The sequence below is a fragment of the Dermacentor silvarum genome, chromosome 10, assembly GCF_013339745.2.
Source record: "Dermacentor silvarum isolate Dsil-2018 chromosome 10, BIME_Dsil_1.4, whole genome shotgun sequence".
NCBI lineage: Eukaryota > Metazoa > Arthropoda > Arachnida > Ixodida > Ixodidae > Dermacentor > Dermacentor silvarum.
Window position 1 is genome coordinate 75,419,318 of NC_051163.1, and position 12,143 is coordinate 75,431,460.

A 12,143-nucleotide genomic window follows, 5' to 3' on the forward strand; every position below is an offset into this window, starting at 1 on the left:
TGTGTAGGTACGTGCAATGCCTCTCGCTCCCTCTCTCTTTCAATCTCCGTATCGCTTCCTCGTCGGCCCTTAATACACGGGCACGTGCGTCGCTGGCGGGTGAAAGTGTATTCCGGGCGCACGCACCGCGCCCGACCTGTCTTGCCCCCCCAACCTAACCCTCGTTCTTGAGATGGTGCCCCCCCCCCCTCCTCTCTTTGTACTCTCTCTCTAAACCTCCATTAATGATGTCCCCCCGCGCAACGTTGCGTAACGCTGTCCTCGTGATGATTATGCGGGGAATCGGACGACGCTGTGGAGCGCCCCAAGGAGCGAGCCAGCTGCAGCGACTGTGTGCCATGCGACAGGGCGCGCGGAAAGAGGGGGAATTCCACCACGAGGAAAGCGGCGCCTTTCTTTCTTTCTTTCTTTCTTTCTTTCTTTCTTTCTTTCTTTCTTTCTTTCTTGACTAACTGAAAGTGAATGCATGAGAAGACGATGGCGATGCCAGAGAGGAGGACGTCGCCGGAGCTCTTCGATGCAGGAAGGCATAAAAAAAAAAAAAAAAAAAAATGGAAGACACGACTCGGCGGCATTACTATCATTAGTGGCGGCTTCGCGTCCTTGCTAGTAATGATAGTAAACAAAACGGCATTCATCGAGCGGGATATCTTGGTTCAGTTTCGGGCCGCGTCTCGTATTTGGATCGTAACAATGCATGCAGCGCGCATCCTTTTACCGGCGGCGTAATGCGAGTGGCAAAGGTCTCGGGTTACCCGACGGCTGAGAGACCCGGACGTGTGTATTTTGGAGACTACACGGCAAGGATAAACTTGGGTCGGATAAAGGTCGAAGAGGAAGAGGATGAAGGAAAAGACGCGCACTACAAGTAAAAGGCAGCAATAACACACATCAAATCTTTTTCTGGTACGTGCACGGTTACTACAATGCTGTGGAATGTGACTGTAAGCTGAAGATTATGATGGATATTTTATTTATTTATTGATATAGCTGTGTGCAGGAGAGGTTGGCATCACGTCCGATGCGTGGTACTTTACATCTCGCTTAGTTAAACAGCTGATGCCAATATTAGGCCCGTCAATAGCGTTTCTATCGTTGGACAATTTGTCGTTTGTGGAGAAGCCGGGAAGAGTTGTCAACATTTCCGATTTCATCTGAATAAATATACCAGTCAAACATTTCTTTAACGAAAAATGTCACAGTTTCGCCCTAAGGGCGAAGCAATGAATGCGATAGCAACACAGCAATGTCATACGAAGTAAGGTGAGCGGCTTTGGTAGCAACAACACGCAGAACTGTTGTCGACGCCATCGGCGTTTTGCCCGCGTTAGCTCAAAATGCGTGCGGCGTTGGTGACTGTTGCTGGAGCCTCTGATATAAATAGGCACTTGGTGCCGCAGCTAAACGTCGCCTCCCTTCCCTCCCCCTCCCCCACGGCCTCTCGCGCGTCCGAAGAAGGCGCGTTTGCTCTACATATATGGTGATTGTAAAGGAGAAAAGAGACGCCTACTTCTGCAGCCCTTAAGCGAGCACGGCGCAGAACGCGCGTTTGTTCTCCGCCGTGCGTTCACTCCCCGTGAAAGACGCGCCCCTCGCGCCCTTTCACTCGCACATACAGCGTTCGGCGCGCGGCGACGATTTCATCTCCAAATGACGTCATACGGAACCTCACGGCGACGGCGACGGCGACGCCGACGGCAGAAATCTGCTTTTGAGTGTCCATATAATTGCTATCGCAATAACATGTGACGATTACCACCGTAGGTAACTAAAAAAAAAATCGCGCAAATACATTTGCTTCAAACTGTGAATTTCTGCGTTTTGCTTCGTGGCTCCGATGTATAGCTACATTACAAAAGCTGAAATGTGAGCGTGTTTGTAAGAATTCATACTTGACTTAAAGTGCAAAAGACGTGAACACACGAAGGAACACCAGACAGGACGAGCGCTGCGTCAAACTAAAGTTTATTCATCATGTATACCTACATTCTTTACGAGCGAAGCCACTATAGGGAGCTCGGTTTTGCCGCAGTGTTCATGCTCTCACTTATTTTTCTTTGGCGCTTGTCGGGGCTACATTACAGGCATGCTTCCTGAACTGTACCCCGACACATCGGATGCCGCGCGTGGTTGAGTGTCGTTAGTGAGCCCGCCGTGTCCGAAAGGTATATTGCCTGGCGCAAAAGCACGCGAGGTGATTTTCAGGGGGGGGGGGGGTCATTTGGCCCGATAAACACAAGCACGGCCGCCGAAGTATACACTCGGTCACGAAGGCATTCGAGAACGTAATATCTGTGCCGCCTCTAACGTTGCCCCTGGGGCCGTGATATCGGGAGGACTCCACAGGACGTTGCACTTTCTCATCGCAAGCGGGCAAGGACCTTTTTTTTTCTTTTTGGAAGGAATGAGGGGCCACCGTGCGTACTCTGTGGAACGCGAGTAATGACTCTTGGAACGTCGGCTCCCATGTATGGAGTCACCGTTTGTCATAGGTTGAAAAGGATAGATGGATCAACTCACCTGCGCACCTCATTCGGAGTGCGTGCAAGGCGCCACGTTTCTTCGGCCTTTTTTTTTGGTCCACGAGCAAAAAAGAACTAGGGGATTCGAGGGGTTCTGCTTTTTTAGTCAGTGGCAACCATACATGGACGCAACAGACAATGAAGCCAGAGGAATCATAGGGAAAATTAATTGTCGTATTTAATTGAAGTGTGCAAATATCAAGGAAAAGGGAAATAGAAGGTGGGCGAAAAGAAACCTTGCCGCAGGTTCAGCAGCCGCGTACCACATGTTCCACATTACGCGTGCGGTGTTCTAACCAATCAATTTACCGCAGCGGCCATCTTTAATTCAACTTTCTTGGTGTTCGTGTATGTGTACAATATTAGGCCTGGTAGTGTTAGCCAGCGCCTCTCACGGCCAAGGCGGAATATGTGGGACATCAATTTAACCACAGGCGTCACGTAGAACATGCGCTTAGGAACAGGCAAGTGGCCAAGTTGTTTCTTTTCTTTGAGCCGCCGTGGCAACTGAGTGGTTATATCGTCCTTATGCTAACCATGAGGTAGGTTGGGGGTTCGACTCGACTCCTGGCCCCGGCCGAGAGGTTTCAATGGTGGAACAATGCGAAAAAAAAAAAAGAACGCTCTCGTTTACGAAGCTTTTGTACGGGCGCCTTCAAGACATTCAGATGGTGATAAATGACTTTCACTGTGTTCACTAGCTTTGGGATGCAAATTTAATAACTTTCTTACATTAGCGATTAAACAGTGGTTGCAGGTATATGTGAAGTAATTTTAGAAGGGGTAACCAGAAGGGGGTCGTCCTAAATTTACACGGCTCTGTCTATTACTATTAAATTGGGAATATAGATGAAAAAATACATACGTCAACGTCATATAAATGCTGTAGAATACCTGCAATAAAAGAGAAGCTGAAGCAAGAAAGTAACTTAAGAAGCATAAGAGTGACTGACAAGACCTCTGCTGTTTGGAGATAATTATACTCTACAGTGGCAAAATTAAATAAATAGAAAATATGTATGCGGTACGTCTCGAGATGACACTTGGTACGCCTACGTCATCGAGGTCCGGACGCCGGCAAGGCCGTTATGGTCACCCTAAAGTACGGTTCATCCCGCTGTTTTTGATAAGATGATAAGATAACCCACGCGTCCTCCACAATTAGCAAGGACGAAGCGTCTCGGGATATAGCAAAGCGCTCCCACTTGTCCAGAAGCGTAGATATTCTGGCAGTTTCGCTTACCAATGCAGCTCAGTGCCAAATTGCCTAACTACAGGGAACAGTGAGCTTTTTATAGAAAAACAACAAGTCAGACAAAGAGACAAATATCAATGGCAACATTGTTTCAGATTTCATCTTCAGTTTCCCATTGCATCCTGCATGTGCGCGCGCGTTCGCCTGTTGCCATGGGAACACGCCGACGCGGGCGGAAGAAAAAATCGGCCACTGCCAGATGCGCCGACGTTGCGGGGAACATTCGTCAAGGATCTGTTAAATTTGTTAAGGTCAGTATATTAACTAGCCGGACTATCACCGTTCTGCCGGATTTCCAGGGACGTGCCAGTGAGCCTTGCCTTTCATTAACGCGTTGCCAAGCTCTTGGCGGGTGGTCGCACACACACACGCCGGAATGTCGCGCGCAGCCGGACACGCTCGAACGCCGCCATGTCGATTAAAAAAAGAAAGATAAAAAAAAAGACACAAACACTCGGCGACACTCTCTCGCCGTGTGCAGGAGGTTTCTTTCGCAAGCCTGTACAGACGGCCTTGTCGCTCGCGGCAGGAGCTTGCACGCAATATCAAAACGAAGGACGATCGTTTTGGATTGGGAATGTTCGAGTCGGTGACAGGACGGTCGCTAATCTCTCCCCTAACACCTGAAGACTGATAAGTGGTGGTTCGAGGGGGGCGATTTTTTTAGTTAGTCACCGAACCATACGAAGTTATATACAGACAACGAAGCCAGTCTGCATCTTGCGACGAACGAAAACAAATCTCCCAGAGCGCAACCACGCTTGACGCTAAGCGCACTGCATCATCTCACGTATGGAGAAAATTTACAACCCCCCCCCCCCCCCCCCCCTTCCTTGATGGCGCCGCCTAGGCAATGCATGACTCGATGAGTCGTTCCGTCTCTGGAAGCAGTCCACTGATATTCTGCCGGGCGGCGATCAATCGGCGAATCGATCACGATTGGCGGCGGAGATTAGCGGCTGCGTTAACGTGTATATTGCACGTGCGGAGCTAGGCTCGTCGTCGCCCACTCCTCGCGTTTTCGTCGTCAGCCAACTTCGTTGCTGGGCCAATTATGAGCGGTGTACTGGGAGGAGGTGTATTGTGTCACCGTTGACTCAGCGCAACGGAGCGCGCACACGTACGCACACGCCTGGACGCTGACGTCTACTGTCTCCACGGCGCAACACAAACTCTCGTAGTGTAGTAATACGTCTCTCCGTGTCGAGCGTCGATTTGTCGCTCGAATCTACCTATGGATCAGCGATGATTGATGACGATCTCTAATTGCATCCGCGTTTAATCGGGGCGGCGACAGTCGCGTAGGCTGCGTTAGCTAATTTGGTGTTCCTAAATATCTATTGCAACCTGGCATTATGCCTGTCTCGTGAAGAATTACATGTGCCTGTGACGACTTCGTCCTCTTCTTTTATCTGTGTTCTTTTTTTTTTCTTTTTTTATAGATGTGTAATTGAAGGAGAGGTTGGCGCCGTTATTGACACCGCCTGCTCCTATTCGTGGGGTAAGCAACACTAAAAGCCCCCAAAAGTTGGCAGGCTGAACTCTAGTTGGCATTTCGTAATTCGAATCATTCATGTTGGTGTGGAAGCTCGGCTTGAGATGGTCACTGTGCTTCAATGACACTCGATCCACGGAGATTCCCGAGCGAAAATGTCGTAGCCAGGTGCTCTCGGGTCTTTACTTTTTTTTTTATTACATTGCTGTTAAGGGATCTGTCTCGAGCGACTGCTCGTCGAGTAATCGTGAAGGGACAAAAGTGGAGCGCAGTGTCTGCTTCAGCCGATGCGTGGCGCTGGGTTCTGCTCGGTGGAAAGAAAGAAATCGGATGTGGAATACCCACCTGTACGGTAACACGAAAGACTGTGCCTTGCTATTTGAGTCCCGAGCTGGCTCAAATGTAAAAGAACATACCGAAGCAAGAAAACACGCGACAGGATAAGGGCATGTGTCTGCTTCAGCAAAAGTCCGGAAATGACTCGGCACATCGTAATGGAATACCGAGATATTTACCCATCAAGACCCGTCGGAAACGTTACAACTTCCAGAAGTGCTGGGGATTCATAGCGGATGGGAGAATTAACCGGTCAGCTGTCGAGACAAGCAAGATAGGTTTGAGTAATGGTGAAAAAAAAGAAACAAAAAAGAAAGAAAGCATGGGAGAGATCGATAGGAATGGAGTCGTTACAGGTATACTGTACAATATAGAAATAGAGGTTATAACGAAGAAAGAAAAAAAAATCAGGAAGAGATAGGCAAAATGCTAGACCGCGATATCTGTAGTAAAACCTGATTAGATCAAGCAGGCTACGTTACTTTTTGTCGCCACCTCGTTTCAAAGCGTATGCCAATAAACATTATCTGCATTATCATAATGGGGCCGAGGAAGAGCTTCGAAACGAGGCCCCGTTTGTGAGTACAGTGCAGAGTTATTTAAACCTGTTCGATATCTCTTTGATCATTGTCGCCTTCCAGGGTACATTTACGAATTTCGGCTTCTGTCGCGCTGATCGGATCTAACACTGCATTCATATGGGAGGCGAAACACAGAAACGCTTTTGTACTGCGCCTTGGTTGCCCGCGAATGAAACCAAGGTGATCAAAATTAATCCAGAACCCTTCCCATCCCCTCCTCCCCCCCCCTCCCGCCTACGGCGTCCGTCAGAGCGCACGAGTTGTTTTCTTCATCATATTCATCATCATCATAACGTATATGGCCTTAAGGGCCCCTGATGGGACATTACATAAGGGGCCACAAGGGACATTACATAAGCACATTAATACAGATTGCAAAAACAGGTAAACGCAGTAAACACATGAAAATGAAAGAGCCGATAAACACGAAAAGAAAATTGCTTACTGCTGGGGCTGTGGACAATACTGGTGTAATAATAACTGTTTAAATTTTACAGAACTTATTTCATTGACGATACCGTCAGGTCGTTAAATCTCTAAATATAATTCAATTTTAAATGCTTTCGTTCGTGCAAGAGTTTACCGTTGCACGCAAGCTGGCGACATATTCGGTGGTAATATTTCTGATACGCACAAACGAATGAATCGAGCGATCTCCTGCAGTCCCCTTTGCGACCGGGGACCGCGAGACAGTGTGCGAAGCAGAACGGGATATAGCGGAGTGTACCGTGTCCGATATCGGTTCGACTCGAAGAAATGTACGCCAGCGATGTCGTCGAGGGACCTACGCACGCGACAGCGCGGCGAAATCGAATTCGATCTGTTTGGGAACGAGATCGAGCAGGGCCACCGACTGGGGGCATCTATACTGCTCAGGCAGCGAGTCACGCGGAAATCGATTTTCTCCGTTCCGGTCTCTCTCCTGGTCACACACAATACTGCGGGTGCCCAGAGCGATTCATTTCCGAGTCATGGCTTTCGTGCGGACGGCTGTACGAGGTATATACAGGATCGGCGCGCTCACGTGATTCGCGGCTTCCGAATTTTAAGGCGGGTCACCGCGCAGCGTGGCGTGCAAGAAAAGACCCTAATGGTGCTTCTGCGTGTACTCTTGAATGTGCGCTTCTGATTTATCGACGCCTTGTGTCGTGGAAACCAGCTATAGAACGCATTTTCGACTTTGCATTCACGCACTGCGCCTATTCTGCAATACGCAATAATGATCACGAAGTGAGCGCGGATCGTATCGGCTTTATGCAGTTTCTGGTCAAGGCCGATGTCCTATGGGTTTTACAGGGCCCGTCCATTCTGAGGACCAGTAATGGAGTGCGTTTAACCAAGCCGCCTAACCGTGATTTGATAATTCGCTCGAACCGATACAATTCGCTCGCATATAGGCGAGCCTGACGACGCGTCTGTACGTTAAGACGACCCATATTACGCTATAAGCGCCGTATTTTACACAAGCGAGCTTGCTAACACACACAACACACTGCGCTTTCGATGTTGTGTTTCAAAAGATTCCTTATGTCTGCAATCTAGCAGCAAACGTTACTGAGCGGTTAAAGGATTTCACTGCTCAAATCGCAGGAAGCTGGTTTGGTATATATAAACTACCTTTATTTGAGAAACGAAAGAATTGAAGCCTCTTCGTCAGTTACCGACTCGCGAGAAGAACTGAAGCGCATTCTGGGCGGGATTATTCTTTGAGAGAATCTATCAGCTGCAGCTACGGTACTTCCTCTGCGACAGCGACTCTAATCAGAGGTTTCGAAAGTAGTGAAGCATGTACAATCGTGTGAACGGAGTGCCCGAAGACGGACGGCACGCCGACGATTGGGGACTGTCGCAAAACGTTGCTTCTTCGTTCGGGCCGCCGCTGACGTAAGCACGCGCCAATTAGGAGTCGTAATTAACGCACCAGCGCTAAAGTTGCACAGCCAGCCGGGGGACTTCAACGGCAACGGAACGACTTCAACGACCTTGAGCCTTCGGACGCGTCGGGAAAAGACGGTAAAAGCACGAATCTCCCGACTGCGTTCACAATGGCCCAAATAGCTAAAAATTCTCTACACGTGCGTATAATTGTTCGGTTCCGTGAAATTACGCGACGTTTCGGCAACTGTACACGGCCGCGGTTTCGCTGACGACAAGCCGAAGCCGACCTGCTAGCTCGAGCCGTCGCTCGAGTCAACCCGTCGCGCCTCCTTCCTGTCTACATATAAGCAGTCGACTGCAGCACAAAGAAAAGCCTGCGGCGTCGTGATCCGACTCGATAACGAATCGCCGCCGCGTTTTCTCTTCCGTCAACCGACGATGTGTGTCCCCGTTTTGTAACTTCGCTCGCCTGTGAAAGTAACCGCGTCGTCGGCCTTGCGACCGACGCGATTTTTTTCTCCCGTGGTTCGTTTGTATAAGGACTCGTACATACATATCGCTGCTAGCAGCAGCACTGCGCGCGCTGGTATTTTCGCGTTTCGCCCATTCTTTTTCTGAATTGTCGCGACTTGGACGAGGGTCACGTCCACGCAGGCAGGCAGGGGCGTGCTCTGGCGTCTCTTGCTGTGGTGCGTTATAGACCACTCGCGTGTGTCTATTCCAGACACGTCGGCAACGCAGTTCTTGCGGCCGTGTTACTGCCACTGCCATCGACGACGCTGCCCAAGGAGTTATAGGGACTTGGTGACGTGCGAGACAAGAATGCGTGACTGTGCTGTAGTATAGCGGGTCGCGTAGTGACCTTGTGTCCGTGACGGCGTGTCGATTTTGCTGTAAGTCTTCGAGGACTGTTCAGCCTCTCGAAGAGGTGCTACAGTGACACGTTCGCGGTGACATACGGTGACGACGGTGACACGTTCGCGGTGTCAGTACATTCGAACCCGAATATATCGAATCTGAAGGGGATCACAAGAAAGTTCAATGTATAGGTAATTCTATATATAAAATAAAACATTTCCCAGAAAATTTTTCAAGGGGATTTTACTGCTGTTCGTTATACACAATAATTCGTTATACGTGGGTTAGATGTATCCGAGTTCGACTGTAATGCCTATTGTTGTCTAGGGTTGTCTAATCACCGGCATAATACTGCGCGATATGAGCCTCAGTGCCGTGTTGCTTGCGTCTTTTAAGCAGTGGTGTTGTAGATGTGGGAAATTTCTATCTTTTATGTATCCTCTGATGTGACACCTGCCAAAAAGTCAAATGGAATATTAAGTGATCGTCATGGTCTTGTAATAGTAATAAAGTAAGATAAAGTTGACGGAAAGATGGCACCCGCGAATATTCATGGTAAACCTTTAACTGCTGTCTCAATGGTTATGTGAGGTGTTTTTGGGCACAAATTTTACAGCTTTTGTTTTTCCGTCCGTCATACTCCGTTTGAACCGTTGTTTCCGTAGCATCTCTTAGCGCGGGGAAAATACACCGAATGGTATTTATGACGTGTTATATCTCAAAATGTGTCATATAACATGACCAATGTAGATGTATTGCAGAGAAAGTGGTTACATTAGGCAGCATGATTACGTATACGGATCGAAGCTGAATGTATGCGCTGTTGTATGAATACATGCGTCAGTTCCAAATGAGGGCGCAATAACATCAGCTTACTTCGTGGAACAACATATAGTATGTCTAGGCAGCTACGGCGTTTTGTTGCTAAGCAGCGACTACGCTAAAATTCAAGCCTCGATTGCCGAAACGAAGAAGCTAACGCCTATAGCGAGAAAGATAGGGGGTTTACTTTAACAAAAACGACGTCTGATATACGTATATTTCAGTGCATGTTCAATAGCTACAGGGCGTCAAGATTGACTCGAATCTCCTAAAACGGCGCGCCTAGTCCGGAACGTCATTTTTTGGTCTCAAATAATTGTGTAGTGATGCGTTGCATGACGTCTCTACACAGAAAACCGGGTTGACGCCAAGCGCTCTCAACGTGCGCCCTAAGACAAGACAGAGAACTTCGAACATATACGACATTGCGAAAAAGGAGGACACATGGTATGGTCACGGCACACGATGTGAGTCGTGCGCTGTCTTCTATATCCTACCGATAGTTTTCACGTGACGTCACAGCTAACCCGAAGATGGTGGTTACGTCGGAGTCAGTCCGCCATACCACGATGCGTGCATTGCTTGTCTTTTTGACGGTGTCCGTTTTTCACCGTATTATCAGCGTTACCCATTTGTCGCTCGGCGCTGTGTGTGTTTTTTCATCTTTCCCTTTCGTATCATTTCACTCTCATCTATCGCATCCCTTGCTCTCTCCCCCGTTACAGGGTAGCCAACCGGAGATAAAGCGGGGTTAACCTACCTGCCTTTCCTATGCATTTCTCTCTCTCTCTCTCTCGGCGCGAGATGTGCCTGTCGTGCTATACTGCAGTCGCGTTTCCTGTTTACACAGCTTTTCGACATCCCACAGTATACCCCAAGATGAACGTCGCGATGATGTCAATGCAAACCATCTTAATATGTTCTGACTCGCGTCCTCGGCTTCCACGCTACATACAGTCGTTAACCACCCAGCTCTCGAGAAACTCCCGTTGGAGTCAAGTCCACGAGAGGGGTCGTAACAACGAAAACCGCCTTTCCTTTTACCCTGCATTTACACTCGCTCTCAGCTAATCTCGCGTCAACCTGTGACACCTTCGTAAAGACGCCCCCGAGTCACAGTTGACTGTGGTCTCGAAAGCTAAACGAATGTGCGTAGCCCCCCGTCACGCCAAAATTTTCGCGACGGCTTCCGGCCTCGAGTGCCCGGTAGCGGGACCTCTCAGAAACATCAGGAAGGTATAAAAGAACAAACGCGCGCTTCTCGCGTTCGCACTTTCACCGAGTTTGCGGAAGTTATTATCGCGACAAGGACGCTTCAAACGTGTAATGCGGGGCGCCGCCCATGATCAGCACTTGAAACTCTGTGTACTATAGGATTCCTCCCCGGCAGGCTAGCCTGTCGACACGCTAGGATCCTAATAACACGTCTTCCGGGAGACCCTGCAGCTGTTCTGCGGTCGCCGTACGGCAAACCTCTTTAACGTCCTTATAGCGGCGTGCCGATGCGTGTATATCGAGACGCCGAACGGCAAGGCTGTTAACGATTCTGGACCAGAGAGCCGCTTTGACAGCCGTCTATGTGGCATATATCCGGGTCGAGATGCTGCTTGCGCGTCCGGCGCTGGCTTTATCCACCTGTAGCGGTCGATGTGCACTGCAACCATTGCGGAGGGGTAGATCTTTCTTTTTGTTATGTTTCATCCTTTCCGTAACTATACTGTCACGGCTATTATACGCGCTTCCTGGAAGCGGCCAAGCTTCCCCGATTCAATTCACGCGCCGATCTCTTCAATCATTCTTACGTCAGTTACACGCTCCACGATAGTTTCCTATTCAACGGACGAGCGGGCTTCACTTGTCAGCCGCTGCTCTGTAGAACCGACTGCTTTTTACCCTCTGAAACGGGCCGTCGCATTTTACTCTTGCTGTGCCTTCTGTTCTGTTACTGTTCTTTTTCTTCGTCCCATGAGTTCAGCGTCAGTGAAAAACTCCTATTACGCCGTGTTACGTAGCCGTCCTTTCTTTGCTGGCTCTTGTCTCATTTATGTCTCCCCGCAAGACGTCAGTTTTCGAAAGGCTTCTGAATTTTATAGTAGTAGTGGTTGTTGTTGCTGCTGCTGCTGCAACGGTGTAAGAAGTCACACGGTACTTTATACAGTTATTTACCGCGTCCCACTTATTTTCTGTTCGCTCTTTCCTTTCTCTCTCTCTCTCTCTTCTTCTTTCTTTCTTTCTCTTTTGGAAAATGTTTCTACTACCGCAGACGACATCAAGTTCCGTATTTTTTTTTTTTTTTTTGACGTGCTGGAATTGCGCATTCAGACATCCGCATCGAGTCTGCGGGCCGAATGCGAAATTATCGATTTATGCGAGCGCGCCGAGGGAATTCGTCGCTT